General features: G+C 36.3%; 1 non-coding gene across 1 annotated transcript; it reads right to left on the bottom strand.

Annotated features, from left to right (window-relative positions):
* Positions 1-21,694: 21,694 nt before the first annotated feature.
* On the bottom strand, positions 21,695-21,801 carry LOC147361815 (U6 spliceosomal RNA). Its single transcript, XR_015138517.1, has one exon. It is a non-coding gene; the product is annotated as a U6 spliceosomal RNA (small nuclear RNA).
* Positions 21,802-24,476: the final 2,675 nt, after the last annotated feature.

The following is a 24,476-nucleotide window of genomic DNA, read 5'->3' as shown; positions in this document are numbered from 1 at the left end:
TCTCATCTCTCTATCTTTCTACTTCTATTCCCCTTTTTTCTCTAAGCTTTAACTCATCCAGACACTGGGAAGAAAAATAGATTCTGTGATTTGAAAATATGTCTTAGTCCTTTTAAAAAAAAAAATACTTGATGCTATATCATAAAATAATTACTTTAGAACTTGATAAGGTTTCCTCACCATTCAAGTTTAGGGTGTCATATGAAAAGAAAAGACAACATGCCCTTCCATATTACAAGTTAGTTGCCGATCTCAGATTAATAATCTACATTTCTTCCTGCCTGAATGAGGTAGATATGGTAGACATACTCTGCCATGAGTATAGACTGTAAAGGTGTTCCAGTCATTGCCATCTCTCATCATCAGGGACTTGCATCCCAGCATGGAAAGTGCATAAGGAGGAGAGGCTGAGGTCAAGGACATGAGGAGTAAAACTATGAAAGAATTCAGATAGCTGGAAGATCCTATTAGAAGATAAGCAGCGATATTTTACTTCTGAGAATTTAGGAAATTCTTGGGATTTCACTTGCTCTGGGAAACACAGGACTCTTCTTAAATTTTGTCCCTAATTTTGAATTGTAGCAGAATGTTTCAACCAATAGGTTAAGCAATATATGCATTATAGGTACTGGGTTCCTTGAGGGCTCATATGGTAAAGAATCTGCCTGCAATGCAGGAGACCTGTGTTCCATCCCTAGGTTGGGAAGAATCCCAGGAGAAAGGAGTGTGACCCACTCCAGTATTCTTGTCTGGAGAGTTCCATGGACAGAGGAGCCTGGCAGGCAGGCCATGGGGTCACTGAGTCAGACCTAGTCATACATGAGAGTCTTTCACTTTCATGTATTATATACTTTATCCTACTCTCTACAATTTTAACACTATTGTTTTCTGTATTTTACACTTGATGAACATGAGAATGAATTGTTCCACATCCTAGTTATCACTTTATTATTCTAATTTTATGTATGCTGATGTATTTTTAGGACAAATCAAGTAAATATTCATAAAAAAGAGTAGAGGTAGAATACATTAGGTATAGAACAGAATATTGCATTAAAGATATATTTTACCTTAGATTATATTAGTTGATCAGTGCTCTATTATTAACCTGATGTCACGTGGTATTTCTTCCTCATCCTTTTGCAACAACAGATGTGTAGAAAAAAAGAAAAAAATTTCCTGAAGTCATGGGTTTCACTATAAAGGGCAACATAGAAGAGCCAGAACTTGAGATTAAAGTTTTATGGTAGGATATCATATGCATAATTCAAATTCTTCAATCCAATTTTGGGTAGGCTTTTCTAGCATTATGTTTGAACAGTTATCTAAAGTATGCTGCTGCTGCTGCATCACTTCAGTTGTGTCCGACTCTGTGCGACCCCATAGAGGGCAGCCAACCAGGCTTCCTGTCCCTGGGATTCTCCAGGCAAGAACACTGGATCGGGTTGCCATTTCCTTCTCCAATACATGAAAGTGAAAAGTGAAAGTGAAGTCGCTCAGTCATGTCAGACTCTAGCGACCCCAGGGACTGCAGCCTAGGAGGCTCTTCTGTCCATGGGATTTTCCAGGCAGGAGTACTGGAGTGGGGTGCCATTGCCTTCTCCATCTAATGTATAGATGTGCTGTACTCAGTAGCTCAGTTGCATGTGTCTCTTTGTAACCCCCTGTGACCCCAAAGGAACACACCAGGCTCCTTTGTCTGTGGAATTTTCCAGGCAATACTGGAGTGGGTTGCCATTTCCTACTCCAGGGGATCTTCCTGACCCAGGGATCAAACCTAGGTCTCTTGCATCTCCTGCATTAGGAGGCAGGTTCATTACCACTGAGCTACCTGGGCAGGCTCATTGTAGACAGATCATTACAGAAAGGGGGCTGGCATTCGCTTGCAGGTGAGTAAGCTCACCGGCTTATGGGTAGCTCATTACATTGGTTAATTTCAATGAGCCATCATTAGCTTTGCTCTTAAAAGCGAAACTATCAGAAACTTCCCTTTCCCAAAACTATCCAACCAAGATATTCTAATCATAATCCTTTATTTCAAGAAATGGCAGTAATATGACAAGCCAGGCATCCATCACCACCCTGGTGGGTCTTTATGTGGATAAAACTTGCCTTTAAGCTGCAGCTAGCTCTTTAATCTATAACGGTTCAGAATTGTACATCTTTACTCTGTTTTTAGACTTTTCACTAGAAGAGATATCCACCCTGAGTCCCTTATTTTATTAACCTATTTGGCCAGATAGATCAGAGCTTTAGAAATAATAAGACCAGGGTTTCTATTACTTATATAATGACATGATTCTCCTACAGCTCTTGTGATTTCCTACAGAGATTAGAACACTTGTATTTCACAGTTGGCACTGTGCAAGTTTAAAGCACTGTGTTACCCTATTATGAAATTTGAGAAAAAAATTCTTAAAAATAAATAGCAATGTATCTATAAATCTAATTTTCTATAAATACTGCAAACAAATAACACCATGGTTTGTACTTTTTAAATAAAATCTAAGTTTTCAGTAACTACTTCTCTTTATTACTGATTTTTTTTCCTGCAATCATCCCAGAATCTCACAATTGAGTCACATTTCAAGGCCTTTTACTTCATTATTTTTTCTCTCCTTTTTCTATTTCTTTTATTAAGACAGCAGAGATCTGTTTGGAGCCCCCCTGCCTGGCACTGCTGCAGGGATTTAAACTTTGGAAAGTTCAAAGAAAACAGGTATTATAAGGAGAAGCCTCGGATTTATATAGATTCTTTTGAAGAGCTCAATGTACAAGAAACCTCTCCCATGGTCAGGGTTAAGGTTACAAAGTATAAAACATGCAATCTCTATATTCTCGTCAGCCTCTCATTTTTCTGTACGATTCCAAAAACACCTTATTGAAAATGGGGTGCAATTATCAGCCACAGTTCCACCAGAAAGGAAACAGATTTCCACATAGATTTTTTTTTCAAGAGTCTATGACAAAAAAAAAAAAATATATATATATATATATATATATATATACATATATATATTTACAGAAATAAAGGTAGAGTTAAGGGAAATAATAACAAGGGGTACTGAGTTCCTCAGATACTGATATGCCTTTACTGGCCTTACACCAAAACAAATCAAAACAACAGCAAAGAAAGAAAAGAAAGAAAAGAAAAGAAAAAAATCCTGCAGGAGTAAATCATGCTACTGAAGCCCAGTAGCCCAGTAGTACAGAATCAGAGAGTCAACCAAGCAATGCTATAAGGTGAGTGGACGCTGCCATAACCCAAGAACACTCCCCACAGCAAGGAGAGTGGATGAGAGGTGTCCCTCCTCCTTCCCTCTCATCTCTCCTAAGGCCTCTTGTTTATCCCAGCTAACTGGAAGGTAGCCCATACCTGCACGAGTGATGTAGTCACAGAGGTCGACCTCTTAGGCACAAAGAAAGGTAGAAAACAAGTGTGGAAGAGTGCAAAAGTAAAAGACTCAACTGTGCCTTTTACCATTTAGGTTTTTGTTGCTTTCATTTTCTCAAACTAAGAATATTTAACAGAAGGCAAACATAATTTTAATGTTATTACACACCATGAGATAATGTAAATTAAGTCATAAAGCCACCTCTAAAATATAAAATGTAAGATTAGCCAGCTCCAGAATGTTTTATACCAAGCAAGAGAGAATTGGTGGGAAAGGGGAATGAATTACTGAAATAATAAATATAAGATATTTATTATGCGGTATATGATATGTATAGCTGTTGCTATATGAGCAGATATACACCAAATGAAACATAGAAACTCAGGTATAAATGAAGAAACTATACTCCTTTCATTTCACTTAATTGAGTTTACAATTTTCTGTGTTCAGTTATTTACATATTTGAAACTGGAATTTATCTACACCATCCAAAGGAGTGTTTGGAGTTTCTGAGAATGTTGCACATACAGAGTTGGTGAGAATGTTCATTCAGGTTTTTATATAAGATTTTATGGGAAAAACCTGAATGAATGTTTTGGCCATCCAATAATAACACCATTTCAATCCACTGTTTCCCCAAGCCTTCAGACTCCTTCTGTACTGGTATTACCCCTCAACCTCATTGATCATAGGCCAGTGTTGAATCTAGATTTCAATTAACCAATGAAGCCAGGAAGTGACTCCAAAAATTCATGCTTCCATATTAAATTCCAAATGCACAACTTAATAGTTTGACTTTCTCCAACCTTATCTTGTCTTTCTTTGTATAATTCTTTTAGAATCCGTTTCTACTATTACTTCCTAAGATTACCTGATACAACAAGTTGGAAAGATCTATCAAATCTTTTAGTGTAGACATCTCTTCTTTGGAAGCCAAATTTAAAATTCTCACTCTGGATCACGTTGGAGCTTAAATCTTATTAAACTACCTGAATCCAGTGATGAGAAAGAAACGTTGTTCTTAAAGAGAATAATATTCTTGCAAGTAAATTGACCATGATGAAATCATTTAAAGTCTTTATTGAAAGGAAGAATGGACTTGGGATTCAGGTATTAAGCTTCTACAACATCCTCTGTGTCAAGGTCCTTTTTCCCCTCTCTACTTTGTGAGACTTGTTCTCCAGGTGGCTCAATGGTAAAGAATCCACTTGCCATTGCAGGAAATGCAAGAGACATGGGTTTGATCCCTGGGTTGGGAAGATACCCTGGAGTAGGAATTGGCAACCCCCTCCAGTATTCTTGGTTGGAGAATTCCATGGACAGAGGAGCCTGGCAGTCTACAGTCCATAGGGTTGCAAAGAGTCAGACATATATTTGTTGGTAATTTGTAAGTCTGTCTTTTTTTTTTTCTTTTTTAAAATTTTATTTTATTTTTAAACTTTACAATATTGTATTGGTTCTGCCATATATCGAAATGAATCTGCCACAGGTATACATGTGTTCCCCATCCTGAACCCTCCTCTCTCCTCCCTCCCCATACCATCCCTCTGGGTCATCCCAGTGCACCAGCCCCAAGCATCCAGTATTGTGCATCGAATCTGGACTGGCGACTCGTTTCATATATGATATTATACATATTTCAATGCCATTCTCCAAAATCATCCCACCCTTTCCCTCTCCCACAGAGTCCATAAGACTGATCTATACATCAGTGTCTCTTTTGCTGTCTCGTATACAGGGTTATGTTACCATCTTTCTAAATTCCATATATATGTGTTAGTATACTGTATTGGTGTTTTTCTTTCTGGCTTACTTCACTCTGTATAATAGGCTCCAGTTTCATCCACCTCATTAGAACTGATTCAAATGTATTCTTTTTAATGGCTGAGTAATACTGCATTGTGTATATGTACCATAGCTTTCTTATCCACTCATCTGCTGATGGACATCTAGGTTGCTTCCATGTCCTGGCTATTATAAAGAGTGCTGCAATGAACATTGGGGTACATGTGTCTCTTTCAATTCTGGTTTCCTCAGTGTGTATGCCCAGCAGTGGGATTGCTGGATCATAAGGCAGTTCTATTTCCAGTTTTTTAAGGAATCTCCACACTGTTCTCCATAGTGGCTGTACTAGTTTGCATTCCCACCAACAGTGTAAGAGGGTTCCCTTTTCTCCACACCCTCTCCAGCATTTATTACTTGTAGACTTTTGGATCGCAGCCATTCTGACTGGTGTGAAATGGTACCTCATAGTGGTTTTGATTTGCATTTCTCTGATAATGAGTGATGTTGAGCATCTTTTCATGTGTTTGTTAGCCATCTGTATGTCTTCTTTGGAGAAATGTTTATTTAGTTCTTTGGCCCATTTTTTGATTGGGTCGTTTATTTTTCTGGAGTTGAGCTGTAGGAGTTGCTTGTATATTTTTGAGATTAGTTGTTTGTCAGTTGCTTCATTTGCTATTATTTTCTCCCATTCTGAAGGCTGTCTTTTCACCTTGCTTATAGTTTCCTTTGTTGTGCAGAAGCTTTTAACTTTAATTAGATCCCATTTGTTTATTTTTGCTTTTGTTTCCAATAATCATAGAGGATCCTGCTGTGATGTATGTTGGAGAGTGTTTTGCCTATGTTCTCCTCTAGGAGTTTTATAGTTTCTGGTCTTACGTTTAGATCTTTAATCCATTTTGAGTTTATTTTTGTGTATGGTGTTAGAAAGTGGCCTAGTTTCATTCTTTTACAAGTGCTTGACCAGTTTTCTCAGCCCCACTTGTTAAAGAGATTGTCTTTAATCCATTGTATATTCTTACCTCCTTTGTCAAAGATAAGGTATCCATATGTGCATCCTCCATACTTTCAGGCCTGCTGAAGGAATATTCCAAGGTCTTTGTTCTTTTGAAATCAGACTCTGATATTGAAATTTTTTGCTGAAATCGTGCTTGCCATTTGAATACACAAACAAAAATAAATGCCTGAATGAATTCTTTTATTTATAGGCATAATTCTCCAAGAAACTTATGACATAAAAGCAATTTTTCTTCTTAATAGTCAGAATTAATTATATCAGCTAACAGAATAAATTCAAAAAGTGACCACACAGTAGGATAAATCTCCAGCTCAGTGGAACCTTTACTGTGTCCCTTGGAAATTGAGTTGAGTTTCTGGAAATGAAGGTCTCCAAATCAAGAAAAGCATAAGTTTGTGGGGACAGAAAGCACAGATAATACAGGTGACTCATGTAAGTGATGGTTAGAGAGATTGATTCTATCCTCCTTTTAGATAGTATATTCTAGCTACTAAGTAAATAGTGTCTCATGACTACCCTGGCATAGTTTGATTCCTATGCCATATCCTAGAAGACAGCACTTAAGTCTCAAAGTATAGACCTCTCTAGTTGCCATCTTAGCTGAGCCTTCAGTGAGCTATTACACCATTCATTCTATCAGGCCATTTGCCTCTTTGTTTTGGGGAACAAAGGGAGATCAGTGATTTCTGTGATCAAGAGCTCACTGTCTTACTGAATTTGAAGTACAATCAGTGACTTAAACTGAGCATATCTGTTGAATAAAATATCTACATATCAGGCATTTTGTGAATAATAATGATACTTACAAATAGAAACTTTTCAAACAAGGAAGAAAAAAATTCTATAGCAGGAACATGCGTTAATTTCTATAAGAATATATTGTTTCCACTTCCAGTGTGGAAAAGTGGTTAATTTAATAAACCAGACACTAGGAAGCTGGATGGTATCACCAAAGGATTGTGTGAAATTGAGTACTTAGTGTTTGTCTTAATACTGATGGGGTTGACAGATTTAACACATCAGAATGTAGAATACCCAGTCAAATTTGAATTGCAGACACGCACCATGTATTTTTTTAGTATAAATATGTCCAATGCAATATCTGGACTATATTTATACTACGAAATATTGTTTATTTAAAACTCAAATTTAAATCACCATCTTATATTTATCTGACAACTCTGTCTGCTATACGATTGGATATTCTAAAGTTCCTGTAGTAAGATCAGCATTGGTGATAGGGTACTGGCTTCAGAGACCATTAACAGCACTTACCAGTGTCAAAATGGACATTATATTAATGAGGCCCATGGGATAAATACCAGAATTACATATGATAGAGAGTAGTTGTCATCCATGGGCAGGTCATTCTGTTTGAGATTGGTGACATAATTCATGGGACCTACTGAAAAAAAAATGAGTACTTAGGGCTTCTATTCAAAAATTCCTATGAATTTCAAGATAGTCTCAAAAGAACTTTAAACCAAGTGTAGACCCTTCTGAATGCAGGGCTGGTGTGGCTATATGGGTATCACATATAACGAAGCTGGTGCTGTTCCTGCCTGCATGGCTTTAAAGATTATCTGTTAAGAGTGAATGTTCTTGGCCCATCATTAATGTTAGACAAAATAATAAGTACATTTTATTACCATTTCCATATGTCCATCCACCTAGTCCGTACCCAGAGCTTCTTTGATCAGATCTCCCAGTATTTTTCTCTGCTGTCTTCTAAGCAAGCTGGTCAGGCTATTTGTCACTGCCTGACAGTCAGTATACCCACTAGTCACAGAGATGCCAAGGATCAAACCCGTGGCCTCATTTATGCAAAGCATGCACTCTACCACTGAACTACATCCCCAATCTGTCCTATCTCTTCTTTTATACTAATTTGATGAGTAAGTATACTACTCCTAGTTCTCTCCATGGAAGGACTTCTCTTTACCACTGCCCTTTAGTGCCAACCATGAAAGAAGCTATAAAATGGCAGCTGTTCTTTTCAGCTAATGCCCACTTATTACACTTACCTACTAGTTAACCATCACCAAGGACTTTTTAGACTATGCCTGTTGGTCATAAGAAATCCTCAATGAGACCCAGGATTTGAGCTAAAGAAGAGGAACAGAGGCAAGTGACATGGGAGTCCAACCTGTATATTCATATATAATTTACTAGGACTTCAAAATATTTTTGAGTCTGGGCCCTTATGGACACTTACATCATACAGTAGGTTGCAGTTGGCCCTGCCAAACGTTAAGAATTGGTAGATGTGCAGCTTGAGTTTCAGTCACTTACTATCTTTATGACCATCTAGCAGCATAACAGGAAGTTTATTGAAGAGAAGTGTTCTTGGCTATAAAAGTCATTACCTTGCTCTAGAACTCTAAGATTTCATACTGTGATTCTCCTTTCAGGCATTTCCAATGGCTCTACATTGCATCTTGTCCATTATTCATGCTTCAAGCATCATCAAATACACTGGGTCATATGAACCAAGTGACAGATCTGCTTTCCCTACAGCCTTGATATACTACAGAGATTCTGATTCTCACTCAAATCAACTACTTGTAGAGTTATCCATTAAATGAGTCTTGGTTTCAATCACAAATGGGGTATGCTCTGTCTCCAAACTCCAAAGAGCTTCACCAAGTATTGTGTCTTGTTCTGGGACACTGGAACTGAGAGGTGCAAAAAACTGTCATTTATCATAAAGAGCATATTCTAGCACAGCACAACCGCTGGACTCCTAAAGACTTCCATTGCCAATGGCTATTAAACCTCTGCTAAGTTTATCTGTCAACTTCTGACACACGTTCATCTAGATAACTTAGAAGATTTGACACTTCCCATTCACTGCATTCAATTAACATGATGTGATCAATATATTAGACTAATGAAAAATCCTGTGAAATGCCAAGATGATCAAACTCCCTGCAAACAAAGCTGTAATAGAGAATAAAGGAATTAATAACCTTGAGGCAAGACAATGAATGTGTTCTACAGCCCATTTGAGGTGACCATTAATTGGTTTTGATTCTTCCTCCTGATGCATAGCAAGTAGCTATTCACTAATTCACTACTAACATACCAGAGTTTGTTAGTAACAGCACTTTTACTGTTACACTCCAGTAAAAGTTGCCATACCTCAAATAGCAGCTGCCATTGCAGCTAATATTTGATTAGGTTCAGAAAAATCCTTCTGGCTTGTGCAGAGAACATACTGGCAATTGAACAGGAGGTATGGCAGGCAGTTATAGTAGTAACTCTCAAGTGTTTGTTAGTGTTACTAATCACCATAAGATCTCACGGGTTGTTATTGCTACTGATTTACTATGTTGATGAAGCAAAGAGAATTTATTAGGCTCTTATGTAGCCCTTTTTACCCTAATACATCTTACTCTTCAGAATAGGGGGCCAAGAGGGTTCCAGGTGGTGCTAGTGGTAAACAATCTCCCTGCCAATACAGTAGTCACAAGAGACATGGATTCAATCCTTGGGTGGGGAAGGTCCGTTAGAGAAGAAAATGGCACCCCACTCCAGTATTCTTGCTGGGGGAATCCCATGGACAGAGGATCCTGGGGGTTATGGTCAATAGGGTTGCAAAGAGTTGGACACGACTGAGCACACATATGTACAGGGTTTTAGAATTTGCAAAAATTCCAAGTACTTAAATTTCAGCCCAGGGGAAATAACAAGAGTTTTATTGGTGGTCCCTTTGGTCCAATTGTAAAAATAAATAAGGCAAAATCTTTATCAAGTGTTCTTCTTGAGCTTCCACTCTAACTGGAGAATTGTGATTGTGTTTCTTGTTCCTTGGTACTAGCGTGAGCAAAAGCTATCAAACACACCATTGAAAGCCTTGGCATTTTTCTTTCTCTATAGTGATATGCTGTAAATGCCTGCATGTTCCCTGGTACAAGAAGACTCTTTCTTGAGGGGACCTGGCATCAACTACAAACAATAGGCTATGGATTTTTGAACAGACCTAGTTTTAAGGACTATTGTTCCATGGAAGGAATGCTTTGACAAACCTAGACAGGATATTAAAAAGCAGAGACAACAAGTTGCCAACAAAGGTCAGCATAGACGAAACTATGCTTTTTTTAGTAGTCATGTATGAATGTGTGAGTTGAACCATATAGAAGGCTGAGTGCCGAAGAACTGATGCTTTCAAATCATGGTGCTGGAAAAGTCCCTTGGATTGCAAGATCAAACCAATCAATTCTAAAGGAAATAAACTTTGAATATTCATTGGAAGGACTGAGGTTGAAGCTGAAGCTCCAATACTTTGGCCACCTGATGTGAAGAGTCAACTCATTGGAAAAGACCCTGATGCTAGGAAAGACTGAAAGGCAAAGGAGAAGGAGGTGGCAGAGGATGAGATGTTGCAATAGCATCATTGACTTAATGAACATGAATTTCAGCAAACTCTACGAGGCAGTATAGGACAGAGGACCCTGGTGTTCTGCAGCCTGTGGGGGTCACAAAAAGTCAGACACAAAATAGCAAATGAAAGACAATTATAAGATCTGGAGACTGAGGTAACGATCACTATTTTCCAGTGCCATAAGTGCTCACCAGCTCTTGAGCTGTTTATACAAATCAAGATGCACCATAGTTGGCTCTATCTCTCTTCTAGGAAAACCATGCTCTATTTAGTCATCAGAGTCCAGAAGGTCAAGTTATTCTGACAGACACTCAGGTCTTGCTACCCAATATACATATTAGTTTTGCTGCCACCTAGTCCCTGTCATTTCTCATCTCACCTTACCATTGATCATTAAGTGGTACATTATACCCCTATTGACAACCACAACAGGCAGAGAACAGCCACCATCAAGATTCTCAGAGATGTGGGTATGTCTTTTTTCAACTGATTTCTTACTGCCTTGAATAGTGTTTTGTAGACACTTAAAGAAAGGCAATGCCAAAAAATGCTCAATCTACCGCACAATTACACTCATCTCACACGGTAGTAAAGTAATGCTCAAAATTCTCCAAGCCAGGCTTCAGCAATACGTGAACCATGAACTTCCAGATGTTCAAGCTAGTTTTAGAAAAGGCAGAGGAACCAGAGATCAAATTGCCAACATCTGCTGGATCATCAAAAAAGCAAAAGAGTTCCAGAAAAACATCTATTTCTGCTTTATTGACTATGCCAAAGCCTTTAACTGTGTGGATCACAACAAACTGTGGAAAATTCTGAAGAGATGGGAATACCTGACCACCTGACCTGCCTCTTAAGAAACCTATATGCAGGTCAGGAAGCAACAGGTAGAACTGGACATGGAACAACAGACTGGTTCCAATAGGAAAAGGAGTATGTCAAGGCTGTATATTGTCACCCTGCTTATTTAACTTATATGCAGAGTACATCATGAGAAACGCTGGGCTGGAAGAAACACAAGTTGGAATCAAGATTGCCGGGAGAAATATCAATAACCTCACATATGCAGATGACACCACCGTTATGGAAGAAAGTGAAGAGGAACTAAAAACCCTCTTGATGAAAGTGAAAGAGGAGAGTCAAAAAGTTGGCTTAAGGCTCAACATTCAGAAAATGAAGATCATGGCATCTGGTCCCATCACTTAATGGGAAATAGATGGGGAAACAGTGTCATGCTTTATTTTTTTAGTCTCCAAAATCACTGTAGATGGTGACTGCAGCCATGAAATTAAAAGACGCATACTCCTTGGAAGGAAAGTTCTGACCAACCTAGATAGCATATTGAAAAGCAGAGACATTACATTGCCAACAAAGGTCCGTCTAGAAAGGCTATGGTTTTTCCGGCGGTCATGTATGGATGTGAGAATTGGACTGTGAAGAAAGCTGAGCATCAAAGAATTGATGCTTTTTAACTGTGGTGTTGGAGAAGATTCTTGAGAGTCCCTTGGACTGCAAGGAGATCCAACCAGTCCATTCTAAAGGAGATCAGTCCTGAGTGTTCCTTGGAAGGACTGATGCTAAAGCTGAAACTTCAATACTTTGGCCACCTCATGCAAAGAGTTGACTCATTGAAAAAAACTTTGATGCTGGGAGGGATTGGGAGCAGGAGGAGAAGGGGACAACAGAGGATGAGATGGCTGGATGGCATCACCGACTCGATGAACATGAGTTTGAGTGAACTCTGGGAGTTGGTGATGGACAGGGAGGCTTGGTGTGCTACAATTCATGGGGACGCAAAGAGTCAGACACGACTGGGTAACTGAACTGAACTGAAAGAGAATGTAATTGGAGGGTAGATTATCTGGTCTTACATAATATATAAATTCTAGCATTCCCATCTCCTCCTGTTTCAGACATCTTTCTCTAAGTTGTGTCCATTTTCTTCACTTACTGGAAAGATTCATTGGACCCAGTACAGATATCACATATGGCTACTAGCTCTGTCCAAGACTAAGGGAACAGACTTTTTATAGATTTGGGCTCAAGGAAATATCAGTAGTCTAGCATCTTTTTTCCAAAAATTTTATGGCAAACTAAACTTTCAATTTTCAGTGAGAAAACTATCCAGAGAGATCTAGTTTAAAAGGTTGGACATGAAAATTTGTTTGAGTTTTATGAATACATAGCAAGTGAGGTTATGTTGATGTGGTTCAGGAAATAATTCCAGCAGAGGCTCAGTCAGCTGTCTGTATGAGAAGGGGAAAGGAAAAAAAAAAAGGCAAAATAAGTTTCCAAGGAAGGAACTTACTAAACAAATCCTCATGTCAAAGACCTAACTAAGTGAACATGAGTTTAAAGCACTATTCCAAGCTATACAAAGACACAGATTGCTAATCAGAAAAGCTAATCAAAAGCCATGTTATAACAGTGATGCAAAACAGCAAAGGAACACAGGCTTTTATCATAAGTATCCAACTGACAATGGCTTATAAATTTAGTCTAGAACAAAAATCAGAGATGTGGATATGTCCTGCTGCAGTGGATTTCTTACTGCCTTAAACAGTGTTTTATAGACATTTAAAGAGAATATAAATGGAGGATAAGTTATCTGATCTTACATAATATGTGAATTATTACAAACAAAAATAACATTTTCTGGACACTACATGTTGCTGATAATGAAAAATCTAAAGCCAAGCTATTTCAGCAACTAAGTTGGCAATAATAGTGCAACGCTAATATATTTTTGCATATCTAAGAAAGTTAGAAATTACCAAAATACTTTCTGATCTTTAATTGTACCTTTACATGCATTTCTCCAAAAGAAACTTAAGCAAAAATATTATCAAATTATTATTTCTTTCCAAAATTATGATATGTACATTTTTATAAGTTATATTGATATTTAGTTGATATATGGATACATGCTAAGCTATTAAAGAAAAACAAAAGACTTCTCACTAAATTTCAGCTCTACTATTTTCCACTGTCTATGAAGGAAAAGTCTCTCACTGTTTCCATTGTTTCCCCATCTATTTGCCATGAAGTGATGGGACCAGATGCCATGATCTTTGTTTTCTGAATGTTGAGTTTTAAACCAGCTTTTTCTGCTCTTCTCTTTCACTTTCATCAAGAGGTTCTTCTTCGCTTTCTGCCATAAGGGTGGTGTCATCTGTATATCTGAGGTTATTAATATTTCTCCTGGAAATCTTGACTCCAGCTTCTGCTTCATCCAGCCTGGCGTTTCACATGATGTACTCTGTGTATAAGTTAGATAAACGGGGTGACAATACACAGCCTTGACGTATAAAAGTCAACATTCAGAAAACTAAGATCATGGCATCCAGTCCCATCACTTCATTGCAAATATATGGGTAACAATGGAAACAGTGAGAGGTTATTTTTGGGGCTCCCAAATCACTACAGATGGTGACTGCAGCCATGAAATTAAAAGACGTTTGCTCCTTGGAAAAAAACCTATGACCAAACTAGTCAGCATATTAAAAAGCAGAGACATTACTTTGTCAACAAAGGTCCATCTAGTCAAAGCTATGGTTTTTATAGTAGTCATGTAGGGATGTGAGAGTTGGAGTATAAAGAAAACTGAGCACCAAAGAATTGATGCTTCTGAACTGTGGTGTTGGAGAAGACTCTTGAGAGTCCCTTGGACAGCAAAAAGATCCAACCAGTCCATCTTAAAGAGAATCAGTCCTCAATATTCAATGGAAGGACTGATGCTGAAACTGAAAATACAGTATTTTGCCCATCTGATGCAAAAAACTGACTCATTTGAAAAGACCCTGATGCTGTGAAAGATTGAAGGCAGGAGGAGAAGGGGACGACAGAGGATGAGATGGTTGGATGGCATCACTGACTCGGTGGACATGCGCTTGAGTAAGCTCCAGGAGTTGGTGATGGGCAGGGAAGCCTGGTGTGCTGCAGTCCATGGGGTCGCACAGACTGAGTGACTGAACTGAACTGAACTGATGAAGAAAAAAAAAAAAAAAAATATATATATATATATAATTAACTTAATTCTCAATTTTAATAAATGATTAAATGTATACTACACTAACAAATACCAATAGTACTACTTAGTTTCCAGACAATTTAAGGAAAATGGGTAGCAAGATAATATGGGATTTTTTTTTAATCATCCCAAGTTTTTAAAAGATATTAACAAATAATATTTGTAATTTGAGTTTTCAATATCTCTTTTATTTTGAGATATGTTATGTTTTCATGCATAATTAGTTTTAAAAAATGGTTTTCATTTTCATCAACATAAAAACCTAAAGCCTAGAAATTTAAATTTCTAATTAAAAACAATAAATATTTAAGTTAAATATTTAAGATGATCAGTTCGTATGTCTTAATGTAGACAGCATATGTAACTTCTTTTTGGTCTTAGAGTGTTTTTGTGGGCTGGTATGTTTCTGAATATTTTATTATGTTTTTTTTTTCCTATTACATATCAAGTGTGGCATTCTGAACAAACTTGAGAACTAGGCTATGTCAGGTAACTATCACATGCATAATTAATGATTGATAGACTTTAACAAATAATGTGGGCACTTGAGGAAAATATTTACATATTTCATCACTTAACTTCATTGCACTTCATGCATTCTGGATAATTTTCATTGATCTATCTTTTTAATTAGTTTTTAAGCTTTATCTAATTTTCTGTTGAAATCCTCCTCAGCATTATTTAAATTCCAAAGATGATATTTTCATTTCTATGAGTTCTCCTGGGATCTTTTACTGGTCTGTTCTTAAGTGTCTGATTCTTTGCTAATTTTTAAAAGTTTGTAAATATATTTTATCACTATATGAGAAGTATACACACACATGCACACACATACTTAAAAATCGTACCCAATACTCTACTATATAAGACTTTTCAGATCTGTTCCTTCTTGTCAGTTATGTATTTTGCCTTATTTCATTTTATGATAGATTGTTCACTGACAAATCATTGATTGCTTATGTACCTGAATTTTCAGGTAGAATCTATAGGGGTCTGGAAGAGGAAGGTGTCAGGAATAATTCTTTTTTTTTTTTTTTGCATCGAACCTGGACTGGCGACTCGTTTCATACATGATATTATACATGTTTCAATGCTATTCTCCCAAATCTCCCCACCCTCTCCCTCTCCCACAGAGTCCATAAGACTGATCTATGCATCGGTGTCTCTTTTGCTGTCTCGTACACAGGGTTATTGTTACCATCTTTCTAAATTCCATATATATGTGTTAGTATACTGTATTGGTGTTTTTCTTTCTGGCTTACTTCACTCTGTATAATTGTAGCCTGACTCACTTTTTACAAGGGGCAGTGCCATTTACTATGACAAGAAGAAGCAGGTACTAGGGTCACTGCAAAATAAGGATATCAAAATTTAAATTTTTGGATAAATTATGAAAAATTAAATTTATTATTATTATTAAGATTAATTAATTTATTTTAATTGGAGGATAACTACAATATTGTGACGGTTTTGCCATACATCAACATGAATCAGCCACAGGTATACATGTGCCCCCCTGCAATCCTGAACCTCCCTTCCACCTCCCTCCCCTGCCTATACCTCTGGATTGTCCCAGAGCACTGGCTTTGGGTGCCCTGCTTTTTGCACTGACTTTGCACTGGTCATCTATTTTACATATGGTAATGTACATGTTTCAATACCATTCTCTCAAATGATCCCACCCTTGCCTTTTCCCATATAGTCCAAAAGTCTGTTCTTTACATCTGTGTCTTCTTTGCTGCCCTGCATGTAGGATCATTGGTACCAGCTTTCTAAATTCTATATATATTCATTAATATACAGTATTTATCTTTCTCTTTCTGACTTCACATTGTATAACAGGCTCCAAGTTCATCCACCTCATTAGAAGTGACTCAAATGTGTTCCTTTTTGTAGTTGAGTACTCCATTGTGTATATGTACCACAACTTCCTATCCATTCATTTGCCAATGGACATCTTAAGCAATTCTGTGTACTGATTTGAGCTCGTGTGAATGTTTGTCTTGAGACTAGTTTTTTGGATACTGAATGAGTTACCTTTATTTCAGATTCTTACAAGGAACCTGTACTAATTGAAGTGATTTACATATGCTGCGGTCCTTTTTACTTAAAAGAAACTAATATCTGTAACCTGAAGTAGGGAATGAATATAAAATAAATTATTCTTTGTCAGTGTGTGTTTCTAGCAGGAGTATAATAGTCAGATATAAATTTTGAAGTATGCTTTGGAGTTAGGTAAAACTAGTGTTCAGTTTGACAAGTGTTTTAACAGTCTGAAAATGCATTTTAAAGGTCAGGATGAGGGCTACTTATATGAGTAAAAATCTATGAAAAGCATTTAAAAATAAAACAGTAAAGTTTTATTAACTGAGAGATATTGAGGGATGAAGTCTTTTATCTTTTCAACAGTTGGGGAATCTCACTGTACTTAAACTAGCTAGAGTGGATTATGTTCTCTGCAACTGAACCCAAAAGGTCACAACTCTCAAAGCGGGGATGCATGTAATAAAATGCTTATGTTCAGGAAAGTGGTTGTAACAGGAAATCTGTTGTCATTAAGTTATATACAAGAAGTATTTGAAGCCAGGGGACATAAGCAAGGGTACATGGTGCCTGAGAACAACCGTGCATTAGTCAGGGTTCTCCAGAAGATAAGAACCAATAGGATATAAAGAGTTGAATAAAAGGAAATATGGGCTTTCCTGGTGGCTCAGATGGTAAGGAATCTGCCTGCAATGCAGGAGACCCAGGCTTGATCCCTGGATCAGGAAGATCCCCTGGAGAAGGGAATGGAAGCCCACTCCAGTATCCTTGCCTGGCGAATCCCATGGACTGAGGAGCCTGGCTGGCTGCAGTCTGTGGTGTTGCGTGGACTGAGCAACTAAAGGACATGCAAGAGGATATCATGGAAACTTACTCAGGTGATTGTGGAGGACAAATCCCACTATTTGTCCTCTACAAGATGGGGAATCAGACAATCTGATGGTATAATTCAGTCCAAGTGCAAAGGGCTGAGAATTTGGGAAAGGGTAAATCCAAAAGACAAAGAAATCCGAAGATCCGAGAACCAGGAGCTCACAAGTCAGTGGGTAGGAGAACATGTCCTGTCCCAGCTCAAGAAGAGAGACACCTGGCCCTTCCTCTGTCTTTACATTCTATTAGGGTCCTCAAAGGATTGGTGAGGTGGATCTATTTACTCACTCTACTAATGCAAATGCTAGTCTCCCACACAGACACATCCAGAAACAATGTTTTTCCGGTTATCTGGGGCATCCCTTAGCCTATATAAAAGCATTATCATACCACTTAAATATAGAAATTATATAAGAGGTATAAAAAATATAACAAGAATTCATTTTTATAAGCAGAGGAAAATAAAATGTTGCAAACACTCATGGCAGCAACAGCAACTTAGATAACAGGAAAATCAAACTAGATGAATATCAACCATGAACATTTTGTGTGTATGAGAGCCTTCTTCTGGGCAGAAGGACAGTGAGCAGCAGCACCACTTTAAGCACAGGGAGATATGTTATAAGCGAACTTAAGTAAGCTGTTGATATTCCTCCCACCTTAAAGGCTTCAATTTTATGCTAGGATACACTTTGCAAGAACCCGAAGTAAAAGGCAGATGTGAGAGCCAGTAAAAATCAGGAGAAGTATGGTGCAATTCCAGGGAAGAGCCATGGAAAAAAAAAAAGAAAAGATAGGTCTTTTAATACAAGCTTAACTTTCTGTAAAGTTTACAAATTTGTATCTTTAAGTTGTGAAGTAAATTCCACACAAATCTTCATCTATTTTGAGATTTCTTACTATTTTGATTACTTATTTATGAAGTAAAAAAAAAAAAATAGAGAACGAGAACTTTCACATTACTTAGGTTAAAAGATAAATCATTTATTAAACAAATTTTGTACATGATGAATCCTCTTTTGAATATCTTCAGTTAGGAATTGTTCAGAGTATATAACTCAGAGAATATGACATGATATTTAGGCTCGAGTTTGTCAAGTGACTCAGCCATATAGAAGAGAGGCTAATGATTTCTTGCTTAAGCATGCAGTAAAATTACTAGGGATGTGAAACTCAAAGACAACAAATAAAAACATTTCCTGACAGCAAAATAAATGACTAATGCACTTGAAAATAAATATATACTTATTTAATTTGCTCTAGGTTTAGCTGTGTTGCACTCAGTAGCAAGCTTTCACAGAGCAATGAAGTTGCAGTGCACACAGATGGCCCAACTTCTCAGAGGCATAGACATGTGTATCCATGAGTGGAAATGGATCAGCACTTTCTTCTAATTACTTTCATGAGAATTTCTGAGTTTGTTATTTTCCATCTAGAATAGTAATGTGCATTCATATTTTTCTTAAACTTCTGTGATTGTATTATTTGGATTATTATGAATCATAATTATTTTCCTAGGAGACAGTAAAATCAGTTTAATATTATATAAGCTATTTAATCTTTACTGTTATCCTGCAAGGTAGCTATGAAAATTTTATTTTATATATACAGATATATTAGCCAATCAAACCAGAAAAATCAAATAAATTGCTTAATATTTAACTCATAAGTTGTTAACCAACTTTTCAAAATCAAAGTTTTGATTACAAAGTTATGCTGTGTTTTTCTACTAAACCTGTCATGAATATATTACTTACTATTTTTCTTGTTCTTCATCCACATTTTTCCCAAGTTTTTGGAAACAAAGGGCAACCACAAACATATTCCAATGCCCCCATTCTATCATTATTTCACTGTTTTCATATAGCAATGCTACTTCCAGTCTATGCTCTATCTGAACTACAATAAATATTTTGCAGTTTGCATATTTTCATGTGTCTCTGCTCATGTTTTGGGAGATAATGAATATCTTTCAAATGTTTTACATCTATTAGAAATTCTTCCCAATAAGAGATTAATACTTATACATTCTTTTGGTCTTTCAACATTATAATTTGTTCTTAAAAAATAATAATAACAATAAAATAATAACAATAACAACAATAGAGCATTAATACTATGAAGAGTTACAATAATATGTATTGAATATTTAATGTATTTTTGGAACTGGGTTAGACCCTCTTACATAGCCCCTTTTATATAATTGTATCATTAAGTCAATGTTATAACACACTTTATAGAGATGGTAAAACTTAAGTTTGTCTGGATTAAGCATTGTTGTTAGGAGTACAAAGCATGTAAGTGATGCAACATTTTTCTTTTTTAACTTTAGAACTTAATTTTAATTAGTTCTAATTTAATTTTAAATTTTAATTTTAGTTAGAGATTCTAATTTTAGAACAAACTCCTAAGCATCATACTACACAAATTTCCATATTTCTGGACACCTCATAATCACAAGTATTTTCTGAAACATTTTATTTGCTGCATATTCATTTGTTTAAAGCAAATCAGGAGGTAATTGCTTATTTGTATTATTTTGAATCTTTTTTTTAAAAGATCATGTAATCTTCAATAGCTATTTAACAATCTGAAGTGAACTGAAGGAAGAAGTCCTTCATGAGCAGAGATTTCTTCATCTCATGCAGTGCATCAAAGTCACATCACCACACCACAAACAATGTCATCAACACCAGACCCATCATAACTATTATCACCACTGCCCCCATCATATTGTTAATCAACTATACTACCAATATAAAATAAAATTTTTTAAAATGAAATTCATGGTTACTTTATTATTCACACTCTTTGACAATAAATCTTGAATTTCTAAATTGATGATTTACAGAGCTATGCTCTTAATAAAATTTGTTGCCTACTTGTTTTGTGATGAAGGAGAAAGAAGATAATGTTTCAGGGAGAAAAAAAAGTATTATTTTCAAATTTCATAAGATAGTTTGTCTTTTGTCTTCATTACCATTTGATTCTGAGAAATATCTTAGAAAATTATATTCATTTCTCTTTTGGAGCCTAGGAGAAGCAAGACATGAAGGAAAAATAATAGAAAAGACAGAACAATTCTTTATTTTCTTTATTATAATGGCTAAACATAATGGGAAAGCATATTTTTGGAAAGATAATTTCATTAAGATAGTCCCACTTAAATGAGTGAATTGATATAGTTAACAATAATGTATTGCCTCAGAGTTAACCTGCACAAGTGTTATTCTCATTATTAAACATTGCATCTTTATTCTATACTTTTAATTCATGATTTCCTTGTATAGTAAATGGATGTAAATAGGTAAAAAGTAAAATCCAATGATCTGTAACTGTATCTCCTCTCCATTTCTCTCCTCCCATGCTCTTTCCAAAGTCTCATCTTCTTTGCTAATAGGTTTCATGTACTGGTCCTGGAATAAAGATTGCTGCTTAGGTCATAGGTGGCCATGTGTGACAGGTTCTGCAGAAAACCTTTCTCTACTGACAGAGGTGTGGAGCTTTGGTGATAGCAGGGGAATATAACAACATCTGATGGTGCTCTATTGACACAGAGAGTCCTGGCAACAGAGGACATGGTGTAGCAATTAGATGAAGACAGAGATCAGAATTATTTTTTAATTGTAGTTAACTTACAATGGTGTGTTAATTTCTGTGTTATAGCAAAGTGACTCACTTATACATCTATTTAGATTATTTTTAATCTATTTTCTATTATGGTTTATCACAGGATAGCGAATATAGTTTACTGTACAATACAGCAGGACCTTGTTGCTTACCCATCCTATATATAATAGAGTGCATCTACTAATCCCAAACTCCCAATCCACCCCCACCCCCACCTCCCACTTGGCAACCACAAGTGGTGTTCTCTGCGTCAGTGAGATAGGTTCACGTGTCATATTTTATAAGTTACACCACACTGCATTTGTCTTTCTGACCTACTTCATTTAGGATGATAATCCCCAGGTCCATGTATTACTGCACACAGCATTATGTCATTCTTTTATGGCTAAATAATAATCCATGTATATATGTAGCATATTTTGTTTATCCAGTCATCTGTCAATGGACATTTAGTTTGTTTCCATGTCTTGGCTGTTTTGAATAGTGCTGCTATGAACATAGAGGTACATGTTTCTTCTTTAATTTTATCTCGATATATGCCCTCAAATTTGGAACATTTCATGAATTTTTGTCATCTTTGTGCAGGAACCATGCTAATCTTCTCTGTATCACCCCAATTTTAGCATATATGTGCTGTTGAAATGAGCAAGAGAATTGGATTTAAAGAAGTGTTTTACCATGGACTCCAAAATAACTAAGCTCACTGAGGTTAAATAAAAGACAAGTGGTTCATAATTAATCATTGTTATGAATATGAATATGACTATGAATAACAGTGACGGCTGAGTCACTCTTGTTAATACTCTGTAACTAACTAAACAATTAATTAAAAGAATTTGGAAAATATTGTAAGCAAGGTGGAAATTATAGTAGATAATCGACACTCATTAAACACTAGGTCTCCCAGTTTCCCATTTTTTAGTGAAAAATAATAGCCTTCAATAGCATCAACAACTACAAAATTACAAAGTATCATGTTTGTCACTAGAAGCTTATTCATAGAAGCTTGTGAGGCAGTCAGAGATACAAGGCTGATGCACAGATCCGAAAGCCTTTACAATTGGGAATGCAAAATGACTATATGCCACAAATGTCTATTGAAAAGAATTTGTATTGATACATGGTGCTCCCCAGGTGGTGCTAGTGGTAAACAACCCACCTGCCAGTGCAGGCGACTTAAGAGATGCTGGTTTGATCCCTGGGTTGAGAAGACCCCCCTGGAGAAGGGAATGGCTACTCACTCCAGTATTCTTGCCTGGAGAATCCCATGGACAGAGGAGCCTGGTGGGCTGCAGTCCATGGGGGTCATGAAGAGTCGGACATGACTGAAGTGACTTAGTATGCATGCATTGATACATGATCTTTACCTAGAGATCTTTAGATCCTTAAATTTTCAGCAAAGTCAATGATTAGATTAAAACTTTATTTTAAAAAATATCTCATCACTTATTTTAAAAGTTTCTATGTCACACTATTTATAGGAAATCATGTCGTTAAGATAATGCTTCATTTCAAAACATACTGGAGCCCATGGGGCTTTATATGACATGTTTAAGGAATGTATAATTTTCATCATCCCCACACTATAATGTGCAACATTATTTGCCTTTGAGAAGAATTAATGAAAACATAACTTGACATTATGATTATGGACATCTGTCTTTGTTTATATTCATCTCGGCTTAATGCAGAAATGTCAAAGAAAGTATGTAGGGTGAATACTGTGTATCTTTCAGTTTTACTCTCATTGCTCAGCACAAAGAGATGAAAAAGGCATTGTGCTTCTTGTGTGGTAGGAATTTAGCTAATGGATATATAAAGCAAACAAAGCTGGAAGGAAAAGTTTTATTGCTCCATCCTGGACCATATGGATTTTTGTGGCTTTTGTTTTTACTTTATTGGATGTTGTTGTTGTTGTTGTTTAAAGGATGCTTAATTTGAAAGATCTGGAACCTCACTAAAATTTGGATTCATACCAACACAAAACTTGGTCTTAAAACATACTAAAACTTTGCTTATTCTCTTGCCAAGGAAAAGGAGTCACACATGTTTGGATATCTCTGTAGAAATCCAAAGGACTGACAATAAGGAGGAAAATACTTTCTGCTTAAGCTATTGCAAATTTTTCCCTTTACAACAGGAAAAAAAAGAAAATATTTGATGATAAACATGACTACATAATATTAACTATTTTTACTAATATTTAATAGCTAATACTGTTTTAACCAAGGCTACTAATGATATAAATATCCCAGGATTCATATTTTGTTTTAGTCAGATTTAACTACCCAATAGTTGTTTTCTTGATATATGGACTTACAGAATCAAATTGCCTTTTTACTAGCTCCTTTTATTCCAGGTAAATCTAAAATGCAGAATGTTATTTATACTAGTTTATATTAGTGACAGGACTTCCCAGGTGGCATGAGTGGTAAAGAACTGCCTGACAATGCAGGACACAAAAGAGACTCAGGTTCGATCCATGCGATGGGAAGATCCCCTGGAGGAGGGAATGGCAACCCACTCCAGTATTCTTGAGTGGAGAATCCAATTGAAAGAGGATCCAATTGAAAGAGGAGTCCATAGGGTTGCAAAGAGTCAGACACGGCTGAAGTGACTTAGCATGCATGCATGCACATTATTAGAGACATTTCAATTTAGAATATGTAATCAAAATGTATTTATATGGACCAGCAATTCTTTCTTTTTTATAGATATTAATGACATAAATTTTTTAACCAATAATTATGACAAGAATGTGATGGAGGCAGATTTTTTATTTTAAAAAATAAAATATATAAAAATATAACATATTTTAAATTTTTGAAATTTATATTGAAATTCAAATAAACTCTTTAAGGTGGCTGTGTTTCATGTAATATTTATTCTTAATACATATAATATTTATATTTTAGAAAAAACTTATTAAGTTAATAATCAATATTATGGATTATTACCTGTGCAAAAAAAGATATTAGCTTCCTTGTGTCATATCCAAGCATGCATCTTTCTTCCATTTACCCTACCAATACTGTTTGCCACAGAATTTATTTGCTTCCTGTTTATGTTTCTATCTATGGACATATGGTTAATGGCTGAGAAATGTTAATCAACCCTAAAAGCAGAAAGGAAGTATTAGCCTCACCTGGCAGCTTCACAGTTGAATTATTAGTTCCAAGGTTTATCCCTAGAATTTGAATCAGTCAACATTCTAACAAAATTTCCCTGGTGTACTTCTGAAGATTCTGACTCCATAAATCTTTAGTGAGACTTGAGACATTTTGCTTCTAAACATATTTCAAATGATATCAGCGCCTCTGACCC

Source organism: Bos grunniens, chromosome 12, assembly GCF_055505025.1.
Source record: "Bos grunniens cultivar Pamir isolate PY7600 chromosome 12, Bosgru_T2T1.0, whole genome shotgun sequence".
Classification (NCBI taxonomy): Eukaryota; Metazoa; Chordata; class Mammalia; order Artiodactyla; family Bovidae; genus Bos; species Bos grunniens.
The sequence above is the reverse complement of the archived record's forward strand: the minus strand, read 5'-3'. Positions and strand labels throughout refer to the sequence as shown.